The sequence below is a fragment of the Lissotriton vulgaris genome, chromosome 1_1, assembly GCF_964263255.1.
Source record: "Lissotriton vulgaris chromosome 1_1, aLisVul1.2, whole genome shotgun sequence".
NCBI classification, from domain to species: Eukaryota; Metazoa; Chordata; class Amphibia; order Caudata; family Salamandridae; genus Lissotriton; species Lissotriton vulgaris.
The window spans coordinates 1,337,567,502-1,337,575,191 of NC_141685.1; the positions used below are offsets into that span (position 1 = coordinate 1,337,567,502).

The following is a 7,690-nucleotide window of genomic DNA, read 5'->3' on the forward strand; positions in this document are numbered from 1 at the left end:
ACATGGCAGGTCATCTCGTCCAACGACTACGCGCCATCACGTCAAAGCGGTACAAGATCGCCGAAGATCATCCACTGTATCCTCACAATCAAGTGGGGCATCCCACAAATCGTATTGGTCCAGGAGATCGCCGTCACAAGAATGGAGGTCACCATCGCCTGTGTCACAGGACAGCGACGAATACATCTGTATGGTGGCAGATCCTGATCAACTCAAGAAATACCCGCGACACGACATCTGTGTAGGTGAACATGCGGCTAAGTTTGTGCTTGACAGTGGCGCCTCCCTAAACTACATTCCAGTGACAGAATATCGCAGGATGAATCCAACCCCTCCACTGAGCCCAGCACACGTGAGAGTATATACCTGGATGTCAAGAAAACCACTTCCCTGCCTAGGAAAGTTTGCAACCACTCTCACCCACAGGGATCACACTGTGCCCGCTCACATACATGTGATCGAGGGACCAGAAGCAGATTGCCTCCTCAGCCTTCCCACCGCTGAACGACTCCGACTGGTAGAGATCCTCTACAGTGTCAACGATGACCCAGACATCATCCACAAATTTCCCAAACTATTCACAGGACTCGGAAAAATGGTTCGCTGTCAAGTGCGGCTACATATCAATGAACAGGTAACTCCCGTAGCTCAGCATCACAGAAGAGTCCCATTTGATCTCCAAAGGGCAGTCGAAGAGGTATTACAAGAACTACTGCAAGCCGACATCATCGAACAAACAGATGGACCCACCCCATGGGTTTCTTCAGTGGTGATTGTGCCAAAAAGGGTACCCCAGACAAAGTGCGCCTCTGTGTTGACATAAGGGTACCCAATACCGCCATCGAGCGAGAACGACATCCTGGGCCGCATCTGAGTAACATGATTGCGCCCTTAATGGAGCTCAAGTATTTTCCAAGTTGGATCTTAACAAAGGGTACCATCAACTTGAATTACATGAAAAATCACGGTACATCACCACGTTTGCTACTCATCTCGGACTTTTCAGATACAAGCGGCTTAGCTTTGGGGTCTCTTCTGCAGCTGAGATCTTTCAAGAAGCCATAAGAAAGACAATCCACCACATTCCAAATGCCCTAAATTACAGCGACGACATCCTGGTTTATGGTGCAACAGTGCAGGAAGATGACACAGCACTAGACAGGGTTTGTCATGCACTGCTGGATGCTAATCTTACTCTGAACAAAGAAAAATGTGAATTTCATAGGTCCACGCTGAAATTCTTTGGACACATTTTCTCAGGCGCAGGAATGAAGCCTGACCCTAAAAAAGTAGCAGCCTTGAACGACACCATGAGCCCTCAGGATATAGGAGATGTGCGATCCTTTCTAGGGATGGCGAGCTACTGTGCCAGGTACATACAAGACTATCCCACCATCAGCTATCCTCTGCGTAAACTCACAAAACAAGGGCAGCCGTTCCAATGGACAACGCAATGTGAAAAAGCCTTCCAGGAGATCAAAAGGGCGGTTGAATCTGCCAATAACTTGGCCTACTTTAATCCTTAGAGGAAAACAGAAATCACGGCTGATGCCAGCCCCGTTGGTTTAGGATCCATACTAGCCCAGTTTGATCATGACACTGACCAACGACACATTGTTGCATATGCCAGCAGAAGTCTTACAGACACAAAAAGAGCTTATTATCAGCCCGAGAAGGAGAGCCTACTGTTGTTCAGACGCTGACAGTTATCACACCTGGGCTACCTCTTCCATTATGACGGTTCCATAACAATTACCACAAATTGCAACTGTACAGACAGTTCCTAGGTCACTTGAGTCTGCCCCGATTGTAACTGTCCCACATTCGACTGCCCCAATAAACATTGTCCTGACTCCAGAAGCTCAAGGAGTTGTAGGAGGATTGGCTGTATCAGGGTTTATCCCGACATTCCAAAATTCACAAATTGTTGCCTGGAAACCACCACAAATGATCCAGTCATTGAGAGATGTGAGAAGGATTGTGTTTACAACACCAATAATAGAGGGAGAAGCAAAGTTATTTGAGGACGGAATGTTTTCCACCATGGTTTGAAAAAGCTGCAGGACTTAAAAGGTCAGAAATTGCAGAATGACAAAATACCAGAGAACCTGGAAAGGAGACACCACTAAATGTTTCAAAATTAAAGGTTGAAGGTGAAGAAATTCATAGGAGATGTCTAGATCTTGGGCATTTGACCGAGTATCAGGAGAAAGAATCAATTTAGCTGAGTAATGAAATTACAAGACATGCAGCAATCACATGATAGAATGACTGACTTGGCCTGAAAGTGTCAGGTTCCACCTTCGGATTCCTCGGGGCTGTAGTGATGCTCAAAAGCTGTCCACCTCTCGAATGTCCCAAGTCCGGAATATCAAATACACGCGGGCTAGTGAGACACTCAAGCGGGGGAAGGAAAGGGTAAGAACAGCAAGGAGGGAGATCTGTGGATGACAAAATAAAGACACCGTAACTATCTTGTTCTTAGAAACAACACACAGACACTTTAAATACCCCTACCACAACACATATATTTGTAAGTATCGATCTACCTGTAAAGTAAAAGAAGGATGTATCAATACCAGAAGAGAGAAGAGGGAGGTTTGCAATCTTCCTGCCCGAACTACCGGAGAGAAGACAAACAATTATAGGAATGAAAACCTAATAAAGCCTAGCAGTTTTAAGCACATTGCTCCCTGTGTGCTTTCTTCCCCCCCAACCTACCCTATGGTACAAGCAGAATGGCTGGGTATGCAAAACAGGGTTGACCTGATTCCCCCCTCCGTCCCTCTCTCTCTCCTAGGAAAAGAAACAAGGCGTACAACCAAATGTGAAACTTGAAAATGGTATTAAGATAATCCTTTCAATGTACAGGGTCATAGTAGAGCGGACATAGTTCCATTAATAGTTCACATAAGTTATAACTGACTCAGAATTCTGAAACAAAACCAACACTGTATATGTACCAATACTCAGTTGAAGTAACCAATAGTATACTCAGATCACTGAGGTGATATTATTGTTGTAGAGCCACTCTGGTTTGTACTCCACTCCAAATCATACGGTTTTAACAAAGAAAATACATACTCCCGAGCCACTGTTGTAGCTCATAAAAGTCAACCCCAAATACTCCCTGCAAGAGACCCCAGAGAGGGTAATATCGCCAACAGGGAGTATGCGCTCAGCGAGGATGGGGGAAAGTGAAGTGGGCTACTTAACACTTCTCTGTACGAGACCATGGAAAATGAGTCTCTTCCAACAGAGGAGTGTCCTGCCAGTAAAGCCCCGTCTAAATGCTCAATGCTCCCCCGCATGAGACGCCAAACGCGGCGTTCATGGCCAACGGAGGAACAAAGCCCAAAATTGCCGGGGAAGCCGGCCAAGGAAAACAGGAACAGCGCGAGCTGGGAAGCAAGGATCCCGAACATGCATAAGGCACTCTTACCCCCCCACACTCCTTCTATAACGGGACCGCAGCCTATCCACCAGGATAATCAGCAGCTTCCTCTTCTTCAAACTGCCGCTATATCCGGGTCCGATGAGCGTAAAAGTCACATGTTACGTGACTCCCGCTCTGCATATCGGGAACTGTAGATTTACTGCTACGCGCCGGCAGACAGCATTTACCGGCATCAAAATACCTGACAGAAAGTATGATGTTCACCTTTCAAAATGTTTTACTTTACAGATAAGTTATAGACTTCAATTGGATGATGGAGCAATTGAAACAATGCATTCTTCAGGAATGCAGTTACACCTAACTGAATTGGTAAAGTGCATCCGTAATGGGAGTGATTTTGAGAAATTAGAAATGAAACCATCCAAGAAGCATGAAAAGAAAAAGAAACAGGCAGAGGTAGATTGGATAAAATAACAAGCATTTACAATGCAATGGTCTCGGCATTATTAAAGGTAGAGCTATTGGCATTGCTCATGACATTTTTTCTCATTTTCTTTTTTTAAAAACATAAATAAATGGTATTGTCATTTACAATGGCAATAGGTGAGCATTAGACAGTAGTAGAGAATATTCCCGGACACAGAGCCACACACACAGACAGAGCCCCTGTGTGTGTGTACGTGGCTCTGTCTGTGTGTGTGTGTGCGTGGCTCTGTGTGTGTGTGTGTGCGTGGCTCTGTGTGTGTGTGTGTGCGCGCCTCTGTCTGTGTTTGTGTGTGTGGCTCTGTGTCCGCGAATACGCTCTACTACTCTCTAATGCTCACCTATTGCCATTGTCAATGACAATACCATTTATTTATGTTTTAAAAATAAAAAAAATGAGAAAAAAATGTAATGAGCAATGCCAATAGCTCTAACTTTAATAATGCTGAGCTTGGGAGGAGGGGTCCCTGATCTGAGAGCTCCGGACTGTCCCCGAACCATGGAGGGGGCTCCCTGCATGTACTTTGCAAGGGGGCCCCCTCAAGTTTCGTTACACCACTGGCATAACGTTACTCTTTGATGGTAGTGACGGGTGTGGAAAGGAGCTTTATGGATTCTGTGGTTTGAAAATAAAACGCTGCCTGTGGTGAATGGACAAAGCGGGCAGGAAAGATGAGACAGTGACAACAGGGTGACAGAGTGACGAGTAGGGACCAGACTGTAATGAGTGCACGTCTAGCTGTGGTGCGCTGCAGCAATGGCGGGCATTCCATCGACAGGCGCCCAGGTGACAGGCGGAACAGCACATGAGCACAGATGCATGCAGACGTCCTGACACACACAGAGACGCAGAAGACAGTAACACCGCCCTGTGATTAAAAGGCACTACCCAGAAGTCTCTGTCCTATATAGTCCGTGCACAGAAGGGTGCACACAGTAATAAGGGCAGAGACACCTCAGCCACATCAGAGCACAGGCAGCAGCTTCAAAAGCATATGCGACGGTGTGATCCTTATAAAAGAACCCTGTGTATTTATTTCATTTACTTCTGTAAAATGCTCCTGTGTACTGTTCTGATACATGGGTGACACTATGTCTTGCTGGGGCACGGAATGACTAGGACTGCACAGAGGGCCCTGTCCTGACTTTGAATGAAAATGGAGGAACGAAGAGGAGGGTGGTGAGTCAGGAACATCCGCAGTGCCGCGCGGCGAGGAATGAGGGAGCCAGCCCAATAAGGACACAGGCGCTAACAGGGCAGAGGCTGGTACAGTGCCCAGGACAGCACTGCATGCAAACATACATAACAGAAGGGGGTTTAAACTGAAAACACAATGTACAAAGCAATGATCCTTTGAAGCACTGATACCTTGTGTGATTGTTCATTTCTGATATGTGCCATTCTTGATAACTATGCGTGCCACTTCGGACAGGACGACTGGACAGACCTCACCTCATGTGCACGTCTGACAGCTTGATCTTTTATGAGGTGCCGTTTCGTGTTTCTGCTTTGGTGCTCAGCCTTGCGCCAGTGAGGAACTGTGTAGCCGAGACCTGGGCTTTTGTTTTCAAGCAGCTCCCGCCCCTGCTGTATACTGAAGAGCATTTCTAATTGCCTCCCCCTCTTCAGTGTGCCTCCAGCCTCCATGACTCCGCACTCGGGACAGCTGTGCCCTCTCTGGGGCAGGAACGTTCTTCCGCCTCCACCTGTTATCAGACATCGCCCTGCGATGCAGAGAGAGCCCCACTCCTGCATCCCACGGACAAGTCACAACCAGCTCCCACATGCGGGAATAACAAGACGTACCCCATTGCTAACGTACAGATGAGAGGACTGTCACCCTGAATCCCAGATTCTGCCCGACCAGAGCCAATGTCCACAATGCGGCCAGCCGTTCAGGTCTCACTGAGAATGTGTTTATTTGCCGAGTATTTTTGACTCTTGACACCCAAGAGAAGCAAATCTAGGCGGGTTCGAACATACTCTCCTCACAGACCAGGTGCGAAGCAAAAACACGAGGCTGCCAGAGGCTAGATTATTTCAGTGTGTCCCCACACCCTCACGTTTGCCTGTCAAGGAGGTTCTCGTGCCTATAGCGTCCAGGTTTGGATACATGGTTTCGCTCTGCTATCCCCACCCTTCTCTGCTGGCTTTACCGGCTCCCTTTACCAGACTATGACAGTGCAGCGGTCTGTCCAGGGGGGCGTTGTCGTGAGTTATGAACCCACTTTTCTGGAAGAAAAAGCAGAGCCCCCCCCCCCCCCAAAAAAAAATCTGGTCAGGAGCCTAATGCGACATGTAGAGAGTGCTCCTGACGCGACGCGGTCTAGCAAACACCTTTCGAGGTGGCCTGTTTTAAGGCCTGCTGTATGGCCTGCTTTAAGTCCCAGACTCAAATGAGGAGGTGGCCATCGCCCAGCTGCATGCAAGATGAACGTGAGGTGCGAACACACACAGGTGCTGCTGGAAGCTTCTCACCTGCACTTTCAACAAGCTTGGGTGTGCTGCTAGTAACCCCGACCCCTCCCCCACACACAAACACCTTGGCTGGCCCCCGCTACTAACAAGAGGTTCACTGGCGATGGTGGCAGTCAATCAGTTAGCACACCGGTTGGACTGAACTCGGTTGTGAACGAGTTTGGGCTTCTGAATACGTATGCCCTGTGGAAAAACTACTGAAGAGTCTGCCGGTCAATTGATACAACCAATGAAACCAATCGAAACCAACTGTCACATCACACGAACAACTGCACTTGAAAAGGCCACTTTCGGTAGCGCTGTCTGCTACCCATTCCCTGTGGTACACCAGCGGTCTCTATCCTGCTGGCAGTGGCACAACATGGATACCACCGGCTCCGGTACAAGCACGGAACATGGACCCACTGACTGCTATTGGGGTCCTAAAATGCAGCATTCTCGGGGTTCATTGGCCTGTCGGGGTTATGGGCCCAGGTTCCACTGCACCTACTATACCTTCCACGACTGTTGACCTCCCTGGATGTCTTGTCTGCCCATTCACGGCTGCGGCAGTGCTCTCCCTGCATTCTCCAGCGTGCCCTTTCAATAAGCTGCCACGGAGAATGGGTAGAGGGGCCCCCTATGCCTTGCACTAAAACCATCCCTGCGCCAGGCAGCAGCGGCGAAGTGCAACCTAGGGGCCGGCGCGTGCTGCCCTCGCCATCCTTACCTGCCCTTTCACCAGGCTGGCGGCGAACTGCCTCATGACGGCCTCCACGGTGTAGGCGCTGGACCAGCCGCGGGGGGTGAGCAGCTCCATGCAGATGGCGCCCCCGTCCAGCACGTAGCCGTTCTCCAGGCGCGGGCTGAGCACCTGCATGAAGGGCGGCGAGAAGGGGAAGTTGTCCGGGAAGGTGAGGTTGAGCAAGATGAACTCGGTGTCCGTCTCCTTCATGTCCTGCCACAGGGTGGAGTCTTTGTCCAGCTGGTGCAGCTTGACGTTCCAGTCGAAGAGGCTGTCCTCCACCAGTTCCACCGTGATGAAGCGCTCGCTCATCTTGCGGATGTCCTGCAGCTCCTTCATCAGCCGCCGGCTGCGCACCTGCGTGCAGTGCTGGTGGGCAGCTGGCACGGCGCGGGGGTCTTGGAGGCGCCGCCGGCGGCGGGCGCGCGGCCCTCCTTGGCCTAAGTTAGGAACGCATCTTCCGAGGCGCCAGAAGAGCCGCCAGCCCCGAGAGCGGCCATGTTCGCCGCAGGTACTGTAGTTATCTAAGACGCACACACGCAAAATGCGGTACTCGGAAGTAACACTATGACACAAAGTGAGCAAGAAACAAATGAATACTTACCTG

The 7,690-nt window shown here is 49.5% G+C and overlaps 1 pseudogene; it reads right to left on the minus strand.

Moving 5' to 3' along the window:
• Positions 1 to 2,330: 2,330 nt before the first annotated feature.
• Positions 2,331 to 7,422, minus strand: LOC147749127 (ubiquitin-conjugating enzyme E2Q-like protein 1 pseudogene; annotated as a pseudogene).
• Between the last annotated feature and the right edge of the window lie 268 nt (positions 7,423 to 7,690).